The sequence below is a fragment of the Phascolarctos cinereus genome, unplaced genomic scaffold (genome assembly GCF_003287225.1).
Source record: "Phascolarctos cinereus isolate Bilbo 61053 unplaced genomic scaffold, phaCin_HiC Scaffold_4;HRSCAF=312, whole genome shotgun sequence".
Classification (NCBI taxonomy): Eukaryota; Metazoa; Chordata; class Mammalia; order Diprotodontia; family Phascolarctidae; genus Phascolarctos; species Phascolarctos cinereus.
In genome coordinates, this window is record NW_027555847.1 from 712214556 (window position 1) to 712233397 (window position 18842).

At 46.0% G+C, this 18842-nt stretch overlaps 1 protein-coding gene across 1 annotated transcript in view; it reads right to left on the reverse strand.

Annotated features, from left to right (window-relative positions):
* TRPV4 (transient receptor potential cation channel subfamily V member 4) overlaps nucleotides 1-14461 on the reverse strand; it is a 65674-nt gene extending 51213 nt beyond the window's left edge. Inside the window, 1 exon segment of the mRNA XM_020980083.2 lies at nucleotides 14279-14461. The gene's annotated coding sequence lies outside the window, so the exon portion shown is untranslated.
* Between the last annotated feature and the right edge of the window lie 4381 nt (nucleotides 14462-18842).

Sequence of the window (18842 nt, forward strand, 5' to 3'; positions counted from 1 at the left end):
CATAAAGCCTCTCCTGATCTTTCTAGCTGATGGTGCCTCCAGCCAAAAATGCATTGTATGTATTTTGTATAGATTTAGAAATGCGCATTTCTCCTCTACCCTCAAATTTTCTGAGGCTGTTTCTCAGTTTCTCCCACCCTACACACACCTGACTAGATTCAGATATGGCCTGGGGGTGGTGAGGTTGATACTAATTACAACCACAATAAGTAGGCTAGAGGTATCTTGGGAAAACCACAAGGTATAGCAGACCCACATTGTGTTCCAGGCTCTCCTCTAGCTGCTAATGTCCACACAGTAGGCCTCAGGAGAGCTCAACCGATGTCTGGCCCTGATCTCAGGCAAAGTAGCTGGCTGCCTATATCACATGATGTAGGGGTTACCAAGGGGTTACTTCCAATAATATCCTCCTATGGCTGCCTAAAATTCTACTGAGGAATACTCTCGCCTTCCCCACAGCACCCCCACAAACTTAGCTCTCCTTCAAATTTCTGAGGCCACCATTACCCTTCCAGATACCCGAGTTTGAAATCTTAATCATCCTTGACTCCTCCTTCACCTTTGATGCCCATATCCAGGCAGTGGCCAAGCCCCATCATCTCTCTCCCCACAATTTCTCCCTTATCTGTTCCTTTCCCTTCCCTCACACAGCCATCACCATGACATCAGGGCCTCATTGTCTCCTACCTGCACTATTGCAAGTCTCCTGATTATAACTCTGGCTTCCCCCTCTCCCCTCTCCAATCCAATCTCCACACTGTTGCCAAAATCATCTTCCCAAAGCTCAAATCTAACCAGGTCAGTCCCTAGTTCAAGAAACTTCAGGGACTCTCTATTATCTTCAAGGATAAAATACAAACTTGTCTGTTTGTCATTGGTAAAACCCTTTGCCACCCAGCCCTTTGTGTATGCTATGTTCCAGTCCAGTAGTGTCAAACTCAAGTAGAAGTAGATCTTTGTGGGCTGCATATTGACTGTATATTGACCACAAATTAAGATTAACTTTGTTTTATTGTATTTTTATTTATTTTGCTAAATATTTTCCAATCGCAGTTTAATCTGGTTCAGAGTGCACTGAGGAGGCTATGGGCTGAGTTTGGCCAGGAGGCCTCACGTTAGTCTGTTCTGGTCAAACTGCCTTACTTGCTGTTAACTGAGATTTAGAACTCCCATTTTCTGCCTCCAGCCTTTTCATTAGCTCTCCTACTTGGTCATTGTTTGGGCCTTGAATGGCTCAGAGTGAATGTAATAGCAATTGTTTCTGTTTAGGCTAGAAACCCTGAAGGTCTTTCCCTCCCAGACTGATTGTTTTGGGACTAGGATCAGGGGAAGGGAACCTGCAGGACTGAATCCAAACTTCACAGAACAAATACCCTTGATAAAAGTATGTGTTCTGTAAAGTTTGGATTCAGTCAAAAGGCCGCACCCAAGGACCTAGAAGGCCACGTGCGGCCGTGAGCCTGCAGGTTCCTCACCCTCGGACTAGGTAAAGAAGCCATTCTGTAACTCATTTCTGACATAGCCTTAATCGCTGAATGGGCATTGCCTCAGTCAAACTGAGACCTGGGAAAGACCTTAGCTTAAAAAGGCCAAGGTCTCCCACTGCATCTGGGGCCATCTCCAGTCATCCTGATCTATATCTTACCACTGGACCCAGATGGCTCCAGAGGAGAGAGTGAAGCTGGTGACTTTGCCCAGAACCTCCTTCCCTTAAATCCAATTCACTTGCAAGTCATGACATCACCTCCTTGACATCATGGTCCTCTTCAACGATGAAAAGGACAGTCCTAGAGAATCAAGTAAAAAACTACTTGAAATAACAAACAAATTTAGCAAAGTTGCAGGCTATAAAATAAACCTACATAAACCACTGGCATTTCTATATATTACCAACAAAGCCTAATAGCAAGAGATAGAAAGAAAAATTCCATTTAAAGTTACTGTAGACATTATAAAATATTTAGGAGTCTACCTACCAAAACAAATCCAGGAACTGTATGAATACAATTACAAAACACTTTTCACACAAATAAAGTCAGATCTAACTAATTGGAAAAACATCAGTTGCTCATTAGTAGGCCAAGCTAATACAATAAAAATGACAATTCTACCTAAACCAGTTTTACTTATTCAGTGCCATACCAATCAAACTACCAAAAAATTATTTTATAGGGCTAGAAAAAATAATAACAAGATTCATTTGGAATAACAAAAGGTCCAGAATATCAAGGAAACTAAAGAAAAGGAATGTAGGGGAAGGTGACCTAGCCATTCCAGATCTTAAATTGTATTATAAAGCAGCAATCATCAAAACTACTTGGTACTGGCTAAGAAACAGAGTGGCAGATCAGTGGAATAGGTTAGGCAGGTAAGACACAGTAGTCAATGACTATAGTAATGTACTATTTGATAAACCCAAAGACCCCAGCTTCTGGGATAAGAACCCACTCTTTGAAAAAAACTGCTGGGAAAACTGGAAACTAATATGGCAGAAACTAGGCATAGACCAACATCTTATACTGCATACTAAGATAAGGTCAAAATGGGTACATGATTTACATATAAAGAGTGATACTATAAGCAAACTGGGAGAGCAAGGAATAGTTTAGCTGTCAGATTTATGGAGAACAGAAGAATTTATGACCAAATAGAAGATAGAGAACATTATGAAATGCAAAATGGATAATTTTTATTACATTAAATTGAAAAGTTTTTTGCACAAACAAAGCCAATGAAACCAAGATTAGGAGGGAAGCAGAAAACTGGGAAAGAATTTTTACAACCAATGTCTCTGATAAGTGCCTCATTTCTAAAATATTTAGAGAACTAAGTCAAATTTATCGGGAATATAAGTCATTCCCCAACTGATAAATGGGCAAAGGATATAAACAGGCTGTTCTCAGATGAAGAAATTAAAGCCATCTAGAGTCATATGAAAAAATGCTCTAAATCACTACTGATTAGAGAAATACAAATCAGAACAACTCTGATGTACCATATCACACCTATCAGATTGGCCAACATGACAAAACAGGAAAATGATAAATGCTGGAGATGTGGGAAAATTGGAACACTAATGCATTGTTGGTGAAGTTGTGAAATGATCCAACCATTTTTTTAAGGCAATTGGGGTTAAGTGACTTGCCCAGGGTCACACAGCTAGTAAGTGTCAAGTGTTTGGTCTGAGGCTGGATTTGAACTCAGGTACTCCTGACTTCAGGGCTGGTGCTCTATCCAACGCGCCATCGCCATTGGATCCAACCATTTTGGACAGCAATTTGGAACTATGCCCAAAGGGCTATGAAAATGTGCATACCCTTTGATCCAGCAATAGCACTTCTAGGGCTGTATTGCAGAGATTATAAAAATGGGGGGAAAAACCCCTATATACAAAAATATTTATAGCAGCTCTTTTTGTGGTGGCAAAGAATTGGAAACTGAGGGGTGCCCATCAATTGGGGAATGGCTGAACAAGTCGTAGTAAGTGAATGTAATGGAATGCTATTGTGCTATAAGAAATGATGAGCAGGCAGACTTTAGAAAAACCTAGAAAGACTTGTATGGACTGATGCTGAGTGAAGTGAGCAGAACCAGGAGAATGTTGTACACAGTAACAGCCACGTTGTACGACAACTAACTTTGATAGACTTAGCTCTTCTCAGCAATGCAAGGATCTAAGACATCTCCAAAAGTCTCATGATGGAAAATGCTATTCACATTCAGAGAAAGAACTATGGAGTTGGAATGCAGATCGAAGCATATGATTTGCTCCTTTTTTTCTTTCATTTTGTTTTGTTTCCTCTTTCTTGTGGTTCCTCCTATTGGTTTTAATTCTTTACAATATGACTAATGTGAAAATATGTTTCATAGGTATGTATATGTAGAGCCTATATCAGATTGTATGCCATCTTGAGGAGGGAGGTGGGAAGGGAGGGGGAGAAAAATTTAAAACTCAAAAGCTTATGGAAGTGATTGTTGATAATTCAAAATAAATTAATAAACATTTTTTAAAAGAATGAAAGAACAAGCAACAACAGCTCTCCTCTACGCCTGGAATGCACCCCATCCTGCAAGTGCTAGCGAGCTTCAAAGCTCATCTAAGTCTTTCCCCAACTTTGTATGGGGAGTGCTTCCTAATTCCCTTAATTATCAGTGCTCTCTCTGCTCCTCCTCAAATTGTAGCTTTATAATCTATTTATTTGTTCTATTTCTGAAACACAATATAAGATCCTTGAGGGCCGGGGACTACTCTCCTTTTTTTTTTCATCCTATGTTCCCCGTGTCTTTCACAAGGCAGGCACTTAATAAATATTTGTTGGATAGGATTGAATTAGGTTAGATTACAATGGATTGAATTGGGTTGGACTCAGTTAAATCTGGACTGGGTTAGATAAGAGTGAGTTGTTAGTCTGGGTAGAATGAGATTGGATTGGGTTAGATTGGACTGGATTGGGTCGAACTGGGTCAGGTCTGGGTTAGAATTGGCTGGGTTGGAATGGATTGGACTGGATTTGGGTTGGGTTGCATTAGCTGTGGTGGATTGGAAGACTGGATTGAGTTGCACTGAGTTGGATTGGACTGGTCTGGATTAGATTGGTGGGTTGGCTTGGCTTGGCTTGGCTTGGCTTAGCTTGGATGGGTTAAATGAGATCAGATTGAATTGAGCTGGGATGAGTTAGATTCAGTTGGTTGGGATTAGATCAGGTTAGATTCGATTGAGCTGAGTTGGGTCAGCTTGTGTTAGGGATTGCCCTTTCTCCACCATCCTTTTTGAAATATAAATGCCCCCAGAAGGAAGAATACACAATAACCCCCAAACCATGGTGTTCAACTGTTCAACTGGTTTGAAGTTCCGTCTTCTATACTCACTAGCTGTACAGCCATGGACAAGGCACATCTTCTCTCCAAACCCCAGTTTCCTCATCACAAAATGGGAACAAGAGCCTCTGTAAGCCTTAGTTCACAGGGCTATGATGGAGGTTCAAATTAAATATAGGAATAGGCTTTGCAAACCTTAAAGTAATAAATAAATGAATGCCAATAATTATTACTATTACTATTATTATCCCATTTCCCTGATGTCGTGGCTGCCTCTTTAGTCCCACCTCACTGAATGTCCACACACTTGTCAGGCTAATAGTTTCAAGCAAAGCTAGGCAGTGACATCACTGACCCCTCACTGGAGAATGATCTGTCTGTGGTCAGTTAACACCAGCCATTCTGCCCACTCCACCCCGTGTGAGACATATACCCAAGACCAGACAGGAGCCCTTTGTCATCAGGTAGTCTGGAAGGAAAGGGCAGTTCCCATTACTTACTGCCACAGGGCCCTAACAAGCGTTTCATTAATGACCAGATGGCCAGACTGCCACCAGGCTCAGTTCAAAGAAATAGAAATAATGTGGCAAGTGTGGCAAGTGGCACTGCTTTCAAACTTCCATGACCCGAAGTGGACTTAGACTTCATTTCCTTTCAGGAAATCACCTCCTAGAACAACGATTTCAACCCACCCAACCCACTCTAGAGCAGAACTTGCCCTCCAAAGACAGGGCAGCAGAAGCCAAGAGGAAGCTGGAATCCCAGTCTGGGCTGTGCCCCTGACTCACAATGAAACTACAAGCCACAGCCCAGTCTTGAAGACAAGCCCGCCTCGGTCTCTCCCCTCCCCACCTCCTTATGACCTTGCACGCGGTCAGAGGTACTTGGTGTAGCCTTGGCCATAGTGTCTGGCACAGAAAAGGTGCTTAAGAAATGCTAGTTGTTCATTTGTTTTTTAGTTTGGAATCAGAGGACCTGAATTCAAATCTGTCACTCCTGTGACCTTGGGCAATTTGTCTTCTTTCTCTGAGCCTCGGTTTCTTCATCTATAAAAGGGGTTGGAATATTAGGTGACCTTTATGGTTCCATCTAGCCTTCATTCTACTATGCTAAGGAAAGACTACTGGATCTGGGGTCATATAGATCTGGGGTCATATAGATCTGGGTTCAAACTCTGCCTCAGACACTTAAAAGCTGTATGAACCTACACAAGTCCTTCATCTCAGCTTACTCATCTTTAAAATGGGGATATTAATAGCTGTGTTGACTATTTCCCATAGTTGCTGTGAAGAGAAAATAAGGTAATTTATTAGACATGAGGTCATACTTGTTCTGGGCTCCTGAGGGGAAAGGTGCCAGTCAGGTCCATGAGCAAAGGCTACCGAGGGTGGCTCTGAGTCCTTCCTAAGTCAAGCCTTAGGGATTTGACTTTGCCACTTCCTAGAAAGGTGGTTCCTCCAATGATGGGATCACAGGATGAGGGTTGCTAAAATCCTTAAAATGGTCTAAGTCAGAGATGAAAGGGCCCTAGGAGAAAAATGTCAGACCTAGGAGGGGCCTCAGAACATGGAATGTCAGAAGTAGAACAGGTCATAGAATAGAGACTGTGAGAGCTAAGGGCAAAGGAGAGGTCTTAGAACATAGAATGGCAGACCTGGGAGGGCACTTAGGACAGAGAATACCAGAGCTGGCAGGACATTTAGAACAGGGAATGTCAGAAGTAGGACACATCATAGAATAGAGAGCTAAGGGCGAGGAGGGGTCTTGGAACAGAGAAAGTCAGACCTGGGAGTGATGGGGTTGGGATCTAGACCCCAGAAAGGAAAAACCCTGGACTTTCCCATGTGGCCAAATCTCTGGCATTTGCCTGAGGCGATAATCCCATCAACTGGCCTTTCATTGTGGCTATACCCAATCTCCCAGTTCTGTTACCTTTAACCTAGGCTGGCCTTCTTTTGTTTTCATGTATGGCCCCTGGCCATTTCCCACCCTTAATCCTAGCTAGGCTCCATTCTCCCTTGGCTATGAGGTCCAGGTCCCAGGAGTTCTGTTCACCCCAGTTTACTGGCCACTCCCAGGTCCCTCCCACAGTCTTTCTGTATATAAGGTCCACCTTGTCTCCATTAAGATGCTGGGATTCTTATAATCTAGCCACTGTGCAGATTTTTACAATCTAGCCAATAGCTCACAGATGCTCAGATTCCTTAAGAGTCTAGCTAATATGGTGAATCTTCAATAAACCTTGTTTTTGGCTGAAAGGCTTTGGTCGAATTCTTTCTGGCAGGACTCACGTGTCGCAATTTTGGGATTCTAGGACCCCTAACCTCTAGACTTCATCAGGAGGGCACTTAGAACAAGGAATGTCAGAGCTGGGAGAGCATTTAGAACAGGGAATGTCAGAAGTAGGACAAGTCATAGAATAGAGACTGTCAGAGAGGGGTCTTAGAACAGAGAACATCAGACCTGGGAGGGTCCTTAGAACTGGGGATGTCAGGGTTGGGAGAAAGAAGTCTTAGATACTGAGATCGAGAGACAGGGAAGTATTTTGCCAATGGGCAGGCAGGTCATAGGTAACAGAGCTGGGATTTGAACCAAGGACCTCTGACTCCAAGCCATCCTCATCCCACTGCTCCCTGGCTCCCCTCTTGGCTGCCTGATTTTCAAGGCAATTTGGGGGCATCCAGACCAGCAGCCTAAAGCCAAGTAGTTTGCTACCACAAGATAAACAGTGGCAATGAGGCTGATGGAATGTTGCTAGGTCCGTCCGAGGGCCTCCACAAGCCTGGCACTTTGCAAGACTCATGTTCGGCTTCTGGTCTTCATTCCAGAAGCCAGGTACCTCTTAGTTGCCTAAGAGGTTCAAACCATCTGCCCCAAACCCCATGAACTCCCCTCACACATGCACAGTAGGCCTCCTTGGGTCCCCAGGTGTGAAAGGTACCCACTCTTTGATACTCCTAATAACCTGTCCTCCATGCTTACTTCACCAGCCTGGAGTGGATATGTGGGTCTGGCCAGCACTGGGGATGCTCTAGTCTCAAGGATGGGCTGATGGATAGAAAGACACCCAAAGCAGACCCAGATTTCAGGCCAAGGAACAGAGTAACTGTGGGATCCCTTTCTGTCTATCTGAGGAGAGCTGGACACAGAAAAGATAACTGTCGGCATTTTTATGGGACTTCAAAGCTTACAAATCACTTTAGATCTATTTTGTGCTCATAATAACCCTCTCAGGCAGTTGCTATTATTATCCCCATTTTACAGAGGAAACTGAGGTTCAGAGAGGTCGTGTGATTTGCCCAGGACCTCATAGTTAGTAAGGGTGTCTGAACAAGGATTCTTACTTAACTCTTCCTGACTTTAAATCCTGTGCATTTGACCACCCTGAAGGCCCACGGAAGAGAGGAGGATGACAGATTTATAGCTGGAAGGGGCGTAGGGGATCAATAGTACATTGGCCTTCATTTTACTGATGAGGAAAATGAGACCTGCAAAGTAAAGGGACTTGCCCAAGGCCACACTGGGAGTAACCATTGAAGGTAGGATTTGAACCAAACTCCAGAACTCTTTCTACCAGATCCCTTGTCTGAATCCCATCGCACCTTTGAATTTACTGACCCTGGACTCTGGCTCCTTCCTCAACCTGCTGGGCAGATCCTTTATCTTCCCCCAGTCCATTGTGGATGTGACCTAGTTTCAGGCCTGAGTTCAGTATGACCTGCGTGTCTGAGGGACCTCCCGCTAATCCTGCTTTGGGCATGCTGACAACTGGTGGCCTCTCTGACCTGGAGTGGAACAGCAAGGAATGACAGGGACCTGACCCTGGGGTACTCCTTAGAAACCCTAATTCATGACTTGATCAGAACTGAGGGTATGGAATAGTAAGGACCCAAAAACTTTCCCCTACCCTAGTCCTAAACCATAGGAACCTAGATGTAGAGCTGAAAGGCCATGTAGGTGAACCTCTTCATTTTACAGAGGAAGAAACTGAGATCAGGGGAGGGGGAGGAACCTCAGAGATCATCTGGTCCAATCACCCCATTTTACAGAAGAGAGGTTAAGAAACTGGCTCAAGGTCATATAGATAGCAATCATCAGAGGTTGGATTTGAACCCAGCTCCTCCAACTCCAGTGTCCCTATACCATCCTGGTCTTCTCCACTCCTCTCCATCCCTGGTTTTCTGTCCACTCTACTCCTCACCTACCTCAATTTAATTCAACAAGCATTTATTAAAAATCTACTATGTTCCAGGCACTGTGTTGGGCCCTGTGTATATGAAGGCAAAAGTGAATACTCCTTATCCTCAAGGAGTTTATATTTTACTAAGGGATATACCACATTCAATATGAGTCAATTCAAGAAGCATTTATTAAGCACTAATTATGTCCAGGGGGACAGCTAGGTGATTCAGTGGACAGAACACCAGGCCTGGAGTCAGGAAGATCTGAGTTCAAATTCAGCCTCGGACTGGAGGCTGTGTGATCCTTAGCAAGTCGCTTAACCTCTGTTTGCTTTAATCCACTGAAGAAGTAGATTTGTATCTTTGCCAAGAAAACCCCACGAATGAGGGAGCAACAGCACCAATTCTGTCCTAGGTACTGCGAATATAAAGGCAGAAGAGAAACAGTTTCTGCCCTTGAGGAGCTTACATTTTAAACTCCTTCCAAGAGAAAATGGATTTAACCATCCTTGTACTTCAGTACAAGTAAGATACAGGGGAAAATAGAGAGAGGATGGGGTGCCTCACACATGGTAGGTCCTTAAAAATGCTGGTTGAGTTGCTCCCAAATTTCTGCAGCTTTCCCCAAGGTATGTCCCATTCTTTGTGTTAAAAAAAAATCAAGGAATCTCAAGAGCAAAGACTCATCATTAAGAGAAAGAGGATCAGCAAGAGATGGGGGACGCTCAATAAATTGTGGTACAGGAATGGAATGGAATCTCACTAGAAACCAGGAATGTGAAGAATTCAGAAAAGCATCAGAAGAGGTATATGAACTAATGCAGAGTGAAGAAAGCAGAGTCAGAACAATACCCACAAGGACTCCAACAATGGACTTTGAAAAGCCGCCAATTCAAAGTGAAAATCTTGGAATCTGAATGACCACGACTGGACCCAAAGCAGAGATAAGAGAAGACAACTCCCACCCCACTTCTCTAAAGAGATGGGAGGTTACTGAATGAACACTCTATGTAATGTCAGACTTTTTCAATATGTTGCTGAGTTTTCCTGTACTTTTTTTAATCAGTCTTTTTAAAGTCTTTGTTATAAGGGATGACGCTCAGAAAGAGAGAGAGTGGGAGAGGGTTTACAGTAGGCAATGTAGGTGTTTTCACAACAAAAGATAAAGAATATTTTTTTAAGAGAAAAGGGCATGGGTCTGTTTGGGAATAGGGTTACACACGTATAGATTTTTAGTTAGAAGACCCAGCACAGTAGATAGAGCACTGGCCCTAGAGTCAGAAGGAGCTGAGCTCAAATCTGGCTTCACCACACTTGACATTACCTGTGTGACCCTGGGCAAGTCACTTAACCCCAATTATCTGGCCAAAAAAAAAGAAGAAAAAGAGCCAGTTCAAATCTCTGGCCCCATAATTTATACCACACTTCCTTAAATATTTAGCTTCAGCCCCTCCTTCTGGATTAGGCTGTTCTTGGCCCCACCACTGCTATGTGCTTGAATCTGCTTTATATGTGTTTTGTATATACACCTACATATTGACCTGCTCTTCACCCCATAGAATATAAGCTTCTTGAAGGCAGGGAATGGTTTGGCTTCTGTCTTTGTATTCCCAATGCTTAGCACAGCAATCCCTCATCTGTAAAATGAGGGGATTAGAAGAAACCATTTCTAAGGACCCTTCAAAGCTCTGAATATAGGGTGTTAAGCCTAAGTGTGAGCTCTTGGTAAAGTAAAGTGTGTATCTTAGTGTGCCTTCCACTCACGCACCAACCACCTTATTTCTCTTTTTGTCTTTACCTGTAAGTTTCGTGTTTTCTCTCAGATAGAATATAAACTCCTTGAGGGCAAGAAGGTTTCTTTTTTGTCTTTGTATGGATGAGTCTCACCATCACTGTTGGTAAATGCATTAGGTTTCTTGTGAGATGCATGGGGCACTAGCAGATTAAGTGACTTGCCCAGGGTCACACGGTCAGGAGGTAGAACTAGAACCCAGGGCTTCATAACCAGGAAGCCAGTTGTCTATATACTTGCTTGTCTACTTTGTATACATTTTTATATATGTATCCATCTTCATTTTGTTTCCCCTAGAAGAATATTAAGTTCTATTGTTTCATTTCATCACCAGTGCCCAGGGTCTGGAACTGAGTAGGTACTTAATAAATGCCTGTTTCACTGAATTGAAATGATTTAAGTTTCCCCAGGACACAGACTCTCTCCTGGATCTGTTCAGGCTTGGTCTTAGCTGTTGACTTCAGTGGTTAGGGCCAGGTGCCAAGGAAGGTAAGATCCTGTGGGGTCACTAGCTTCTCTCTGCTCCGTGGTCATATTCCTGGTCCTGATCATTTCATAAATGCTTCACACTAGGCCAGATGAAAGAGTGGGGATGGCTCAGTGCAAACCCATCTCCAGTGCTAGAAAAACTGTCTTAAAGCATATACTGACTGGCCAATGGGGTTGCAGGTGGGAAGATGGAGGACTTTTCCTATACAGGTTTACATGTTTACATTATATTCTGCACACTGAGGGAAGGGATGAGTACCTCCATTTACACTAATGCCTGTAAAAATCACCACATTCAGGACTTGTAATTTCCATCATACAGTGGAAGCTTGGACAGTCCTCGGAACAGGGAATGTCAGAGCTGGGAGGGGCCTTAGAACAAGGAGTGTCAGAGCTAAAAGAAACCTTAGAGTCTTTGTAATCAGACCCACTTTTCTCAAAAACGGGGATAATAAAAGTTGCACTCTCAGCCTCTCTAGGGTAGTTTTTGGGGACAGTTTATAAGCCTGAAAACTCTATAATGGAGGGAACTCTCAGCATTAACTAAGGCCCAGAGAGGGGAGGAAGGGCTTACCCACTTCAAGAACATTGTCCTTCCCAGAATTCGCTGGGAGGAAATTCCATTTTTACATAATACTACACAACAGCATTTTGAGAGAAATCCTACTTTTCCAAGAGGATAATGACTAAGAAGGCTGAGAATGAATTTTTCAATGTATTTTTTTTCCTGTATTTCTTTGTTCTATGGGTCCCTAATTTCCCAAAACAGAATGAAAGGCTAGGCCAGCCTAAGCCTCCAGCCTAAGGGCTGGAGAGTCTAATTTCCGATCATTATTCAAATATAGATTATCTTTGACAACAGAATTCCACAAGAGAATTGCCAGTTTCTTCCCCTCCCCACAGTGCCCTCTCCCAACCAGTCATGGGGTCTAAAGGTGGAAGGGACCTTTGGGGGAATCATGAGGAAGGAGGGGCTTTAGGAACCAAGCGGCCTAGGCCCGCCCAACCTCACCCAGCAGCAGCCATGGGCCTGGATCCCAGACCTTCTAACCCCTATAATATAGAGCCAACAGGCTTTATACCACAACCCCATGTCTCTCCATCCCAGGCCCCCCAGCAATACCCTAACCAAGTCTAAGGGATTTTACTGTAATCTGCCCTTAAGTGAGGGCAGAATTTTTCTCATCTTAAAGCATTGAAGCTCTTCTCCCCCTTCCCCCAGGACCACTTAATAGCCTTTTAGAGTATGGGAGCTGTGATGGAAGAGGTAATAAAGGATCATGCTTTTAGAGCTGGCAGGCCCAGTCCAGCCCCCTTGTTTAAGGGATGTTAAGTATCTTGCCCAAGATTACACAAGTACTAACTTCATTTTATCCCCATTTTATAGAGGAAGAAACTGAGGCTCAGAAATGTTAATGATTTGCCCAAAGTTACAAGGCTGATTAGATTTGAAGCCAGATTCTAACTTATACATCCAGGGTTCTTTTCCCCAGACCCCAGTGGATTCAAAGCTAGGTCATAACTAGTAAGGAGAAAAGAGTGGGGTTGTTCCAAGGCCCCTGCCTCCAGATCAGCAATCTTTCCAAGTCACTAACTAAAGGGTTGCCGGGAGGCTCTAGATGATTAAGGGTCAAAGGTTTTCCTGCCTTTTCCCAGAGCCCAGCTCTCTGGCCATCCCCTCCCGCACCAGCCCCTTTCCCCCAGCTCCCACCAGGGGCTCAGACCAGTCAAAGACCTGGCCCCTCTCTCTGGGCTCCAGGATCTTTCCCTTCCTCCGCTGGTATCTCAGCTTCCCAGCCCCATCAAGCCCTGCCAAACCTCAGGGGAGGCGGCTGCCCCAGAGTAATAGAAAAAAGGCTAAGAAAAGGCACCCCAGCCACCAAAAGATGCCTGTGGCTAAGAACTAGGGAGAGGCAACAGGGAAAGGGGCAGGAGGGAGCCTTGGAAATCTGAACGGCTCACATAAACACTACCCATTTCCACTGACTTTTCCAAAATTTACAATGACCCTTCCTCACTGTAACCCCCAGGAAAGTAAGTAATGTACATTACTCCCATTTTACAGATGAGGCAACAGACAATCAACGGGCAAGCATTTAGGCAAGGCAAGTCAAGGCAATGAGCCTTTATTAAGCACTTAGTACTGTGTGCAAAGCTCTGGGGATCCAAACACAAGCTAATATTCTGCCCTCAAGGAGCTTACATTCAAAGGGTGGAGACAACCGCACACAGACACGCACAGTACATACAAGGTCACCCTCAGAGGGAGGGCTTGGGCAGCTGGGGTTACCAGAAAAGCCTCCAGCAGAAAGTATTGCTTAAGCAGAGCCTCTAAGGAACGAAGAAGATTCTAAGAGGCAGAGTGGGGCCCTTTGGGTATGGGGGAAAGTGCCTAGCCCCAAGGGTAGGCAGCTAATCAGGGAAGAAACCACAGGGCTGGAACAGACCTCCCAGCTACTACAGGTCCTCCTTCCCATTTTGCAAAGGAGGAAGCTAAGAACAAGAAAGGGAAAGCACTTAACCCAGATCCACCGTGAGCAGTGGCAGAGCTGGGATTCCACCAGCCAGCATTTTCCACACCGTGCCAAGATGCTCTGGCCCCTAAGTTCGCTTCCTTCCCCCGAGGTCTTGAGGAATAACACCGGCCCAGCCTCCCTCCTCCCAACAAACAAATCTGCCCGGGAAGAGGGGGGAGGGGGAATGATTTGGGGGAAGTCCCTCCAGGTCCCAAGCTCTCTCTATTCACCTGGCACCCAGGGACTGATAAGCGGAGGAGCTATCCCACTGGCAATGAAGATCACCGGTTTACGAAACCGGCCTCTGGTGGGCCAGGCCGGAGCTGGTGCCAAGGCCAGCCTGGGCGATGGGGGAAGGATTGCTTAGTGAAGAGTGACCTCCAAGTTCCATCACAGGGAGATGGCCCTTAGAGATCATGGGTCCCAGACCCTGTACTTTGCCAGTGGGGAAACTGAGGCCCAAAAAGGGGCAGGGCTCTGACCTTAGTCACACAGCTGGTAAGTAGAAGAGCGGAGGCAGCATTCGAACCCAGACCCCTTGGATTCCAAATCTCAGGCTTTCTTCACGCCACGACGCCAACCCCAGCCCATCCGAGCCTTTACCTGCGGCTCTCCTGGCACTAGGGGCCCTCCGGACCCGGGCTGGGGTAAACAGCTCCGCGGGGTCCAGCTTGCAGCCCCGGCCGAGGTGGGTGGGCCGCCCAGCTCAGGGCCCGCCCAGGCCCCGCCCCCGCCGCGCGGAAACTTTTCCCTTCCAGCCGGGTCGAGGGGCGCTGCCTTCCTCCCCCCCTTCCACCTCCCAGAACTGGCGACCCTTACCCTCTCCCTCATAGAGAGGCGGGGCCGAAAGCCTAGCTCGGGTCTGGAGGGCCAGGACTCCCAGGAAGCCTGGAGGAGGCTAAGGAGAAGAGGAAGGGGAGGGGAAAGGGGGCAAAGCCCGGGCTGTGCAGGGGCAGTCAGAGCCACCCCCTCCCCCACCTACCGCGCAGAGCCCTCTGTACCTCCCACTCTGTGTGCCCTTGTGCCCTCTCTGGGCCTCAGTTTCCTATTCTGCAAAAGAAAACCCTCGGACTAAAAGATTTCTCTAGGGTCCCTTCCAGCTCTGAGTCCACCGTCCATACGTCCTTTTCTCCTCCTCCTCTTCCTCCCTCCAGGCACTCACCCTTCTGGAGAGCTGAGCGCAGTCCGGCTAGCACTGGACAGCCACTTCAGGCTGGGAGGGCGCACAGTGCCTCCAGTAGCGTCGGAGCCCCGAGGCTCCCACTTCGGCCCTCCCACCGGCGCTCCCTCCTAGGCTCGGGTTCCAGCCCCAGCCGCAACCCCGCCCCGCCCCCAGGAGGGGTGGGCTCCGCCTGCCAGGTTCCCCCAGCGCCTTCTTCCTGACCAGGAAGTCGTGGCTCCTCCTCACCCCCGCCCCCCTCTCCCTTCCTCCTTTCCGCGTCCCATCTGCGACTCCTCGGACTGGGGGGAAACTGAGGCACGACTCGGCGCGGAGAGGAGAGGACCTATTGCTATCTCGGGAAGGATAATGGGATCTGGGCTGATGGAACTGGGATCAGTCTTGTCCTGTTTGGCCCCAGGAGGAGAACTGGGAGCCGCAGGTGAAAGTTGGGAATGAGGCAGATTTAAGTGTGATAGGTAAGGGGGGAAAACTCCTTCCTCACCGTTAAAATTGCCCCCCAAGTGGAGCGGGCTGCCTAGGTAGGTGGTGTGGGGGGTATCACCAAGCAGGGACTAGTGTGCTGTAGAGGGGATTCCCCTCTATGATCCTGAGGAATGATTGAAATAGGTCCCAGAGGGGATGGCCAGGGTCCCGGGCTAGGACAGGTGAGGAGGCAGGAAAAATCCAGGTCTTCTGTTCCACATCAGGTGGGTGCAGCTTGGCCAAATGACTGGCTCTATTCACAGATCCTTTCCTCTCCACCCCACCCCACCCCACGTGGATGGAAAACATGGGCCTCTCAGCCTCCTGGAAACTGCCTTGATCCAGAGAGGCCACACAGCCCAGCCTTTGATGGAAAGGAGAAAGGAAGGAGAATTTCCCAGTGGCCACTTTGATGTTCTCCTACCTGGACCTAGAGGAGAAAGTGTGGCTGAGAGGATGGGTTGGAAGTGGAGGCCAGAAGACCCCAGGCTTCAGCACCTCCTTCTCAGAGGATATTTGTCCTGTCCATAATTATATATGTATACATGTTGTCTCTCCCTTTAAAATATAAGATCCTTGGGAACAGGAACTGTTTCATGTCTGAATTTTTATCACTAGCCCCTAGCACAGAAGCAGTCCATAATGAATGTGTATTGACTGACTCTGTGACCCTGGCCTATTCAGTCTCTCTGAAAGATCAGAGATTTACGGTTAGAAGACACCCTAGAGGTCATAGAGTTCAGCCCCTTCACTCTACAGGAGGCAACTGATGATCACCAAGCATTTATGATGTACCTACTGTGTACCAGGCATTGTGCTAGGCACCGGGGACACATAGAAGCATAAATATAAAGTGAATTAGCACATGTATGCTCACAAAATAGTTTAGTATAAGCTAACTTGGAAAGGAGGGAGGTCCCTAGCAGTCGGAGGGAATTGGGGAAAAGCTTCATGCAGAAGATGGTAACTGAGCTGAGTCTTAAATGAAGAGGTGGACTCTTCAAGGTGGAGGCTAGGAAGCAGTGCATTCCAGGCTTGGGAAACAGCCACTACAAAGGCTGGGAGACTGGAAATGAGGCTCAAAGAGGTTAGTCAGGTGACTTGCCTAGGGTCACCTGATGAGCGTCGGAGGATGGTCTTCCTGACTCTGAGACCAGCCCCACCTGAAGCTCATGTTCCATCTCCATGTTCTTGAATTCCAAAGACCTCCCCAGCTCTGACATTCTATAGTCTATGATTTTCAAGGTGCCTTCCTCATCTGGAAAATGACCAAGGACTCTTCAACCTTTTTGGTTTTTTGCACTGTAGACCCCTTTGGCAGTCTGGTGAAGACTTGGGACCTCTTTATGGAATAATATTTAAATGCATAAAATCAACTACAAAGAATTACAATTATATTGAAATGCAGCTAGCAAAATACCTTACAAACAGGTTAAGGGACCCACAGTTGAGAACCCTTGGAACAGATCATCTCTGTGGTCCTTTCAGAGGCAGCTAGGTAGCTCAGTGGATAGAGTGCTGGGCCTAAAGTCAGGAAGACCTGAGTTTAAATCCAACCTCAGCCACTCACTAGCTGTGTGAACCTGGGCAAGTCACTTAACCTTGTTTTCCTTAATTCACTGGAGAAGGAAATGGCAAAGCACTCTAGTATCTTTGCCAAGATAACCCCACATTGGGTCACTAAGAGTCAGATATGAAGGTACTGAACAATATCTTTTGTAGGCCTGAATCTTCAATCTTTGACCCTCTATCTCATTCATTCATTCCTTGAGGGCAGGATATGTCTTATTTTTTTCCTCTTCCTACCCTCAGCACCTACCACAGTGCCTAGAACATCAGAAGCACCCGATAATTGTTTGTTGACTAGAACAGACATTTATTAAATGCCTACAGTATAGTGTGCTGAGTGCTAGCGCAGGAATCAAGTTCAGTCAATCAATGAACATTTATTAAGCTCCTCCTATGTGTCAGACATTATGCTAAGTGCTGGGGATACAAATAAAAAAGAAACTTAAAAGAAGACACATTCTGAGGCTTATAGTCATGGTCCTTATATGCTGGGGGAGGGAGAGAAGAGACAAGTAAGGATAAAATGGAAAATATTATCTGCAATGTACATTCAAGAAGCTTGTAATCCTTGGCTAGATGGGGGTTCTGGTGGGGCAATCCAGGGGAGATCTAGAAAGACTTCCTACCTGAAGTGGTGTTTTTATTGGTCTTTAAAGGATGGGGAATAATTGAATGGGTAAAGGAAGGGAGGGCATTTCAAGCATCAGGAGCCATGAGCCCTGCACAGACATAGGAGTGTAGGGTGTATTCCAGGACAGAACTGTCCAGTTCCCCTAGAGCTTCTTGGTATAAAAAGGGAAGAAACATGAGCTGAGGCTAGAAAAGTAGGATGTGGCCAAATGATGGAGAGCCTTATGGAAAGGGGTAGTGAGTGCCCCCACAGAAGATCTTGCTTCACACTGACACTAAGCGTGTTGTTGGAATAGCTATTTCTCCAGTGCTATCACGGGAGAATCTTTAAACTCTCATTTGGTTTGAGTAACTGCACAGGTGTGAACGGGACCCAGCTCACTAAGTTGTAAGTCCCTGTGCAATCTCCCTACACAGACTTGGGCAGGAAACCTTGTCCTCAACTCTCCCAGCACTACTGACCTGTAGTGCCACATCCCAAGCCTCTGTATAGATGGGGGTGGGGGAAGGTGTTAACCTGGGGTCAATGAATCTTTTATATACATACTTTGACAGCTGTATTTTAATATAGTTGGCTTTCCCTGTAATCCTAAGTATTTTATTTTATGCATTTAAAAACATTACTCTGAAGAGGGGGTCCCCAGGCTTCATCAGAGTGCCAAACGGTCTACGATACAATGAAGGTTAAGAACCCCTGAATTGGGGTATGAATAACCCAAAATATCCAGACCTGTGAGCTCACTGGCAGAGGGAATATTCTCTAGCAGAGCAGATCAGGAGCTACTCAGAAGTTTCAGAGTCTTGGATCATGGAATTTCTGGATCTTAGTATCAGAGATACGGAGCTGGAAGGGATATCAGAAGCCACCTAATCCAACCTTTCCATCTTACAGATGAAGAAACTGAGGCAGACAGTGGTTAAGTGATTTGTGTCTGAATCCATATTTGAACTCAGGTCTTCCTGACTTCAAGACCAGCTTTCTATCCACTGAACCACCCACCTGCCTCAGCTAGCTGGCTGTGTGACTCGGCAAATCACATAACTTCTCTGTGTGCCTCAGTTTTCTCATCTGTAATATGAGGGTGTTAAATGTGGTGGTTTCTGAAGTCCCATCACGCTCTTCATTTATGAGCCTAGGAACTCAGGTCTTCTGACCACTGGCCTGTGCCTTCAGAGTCACTTGGGTCACTGAGGGGTTAATT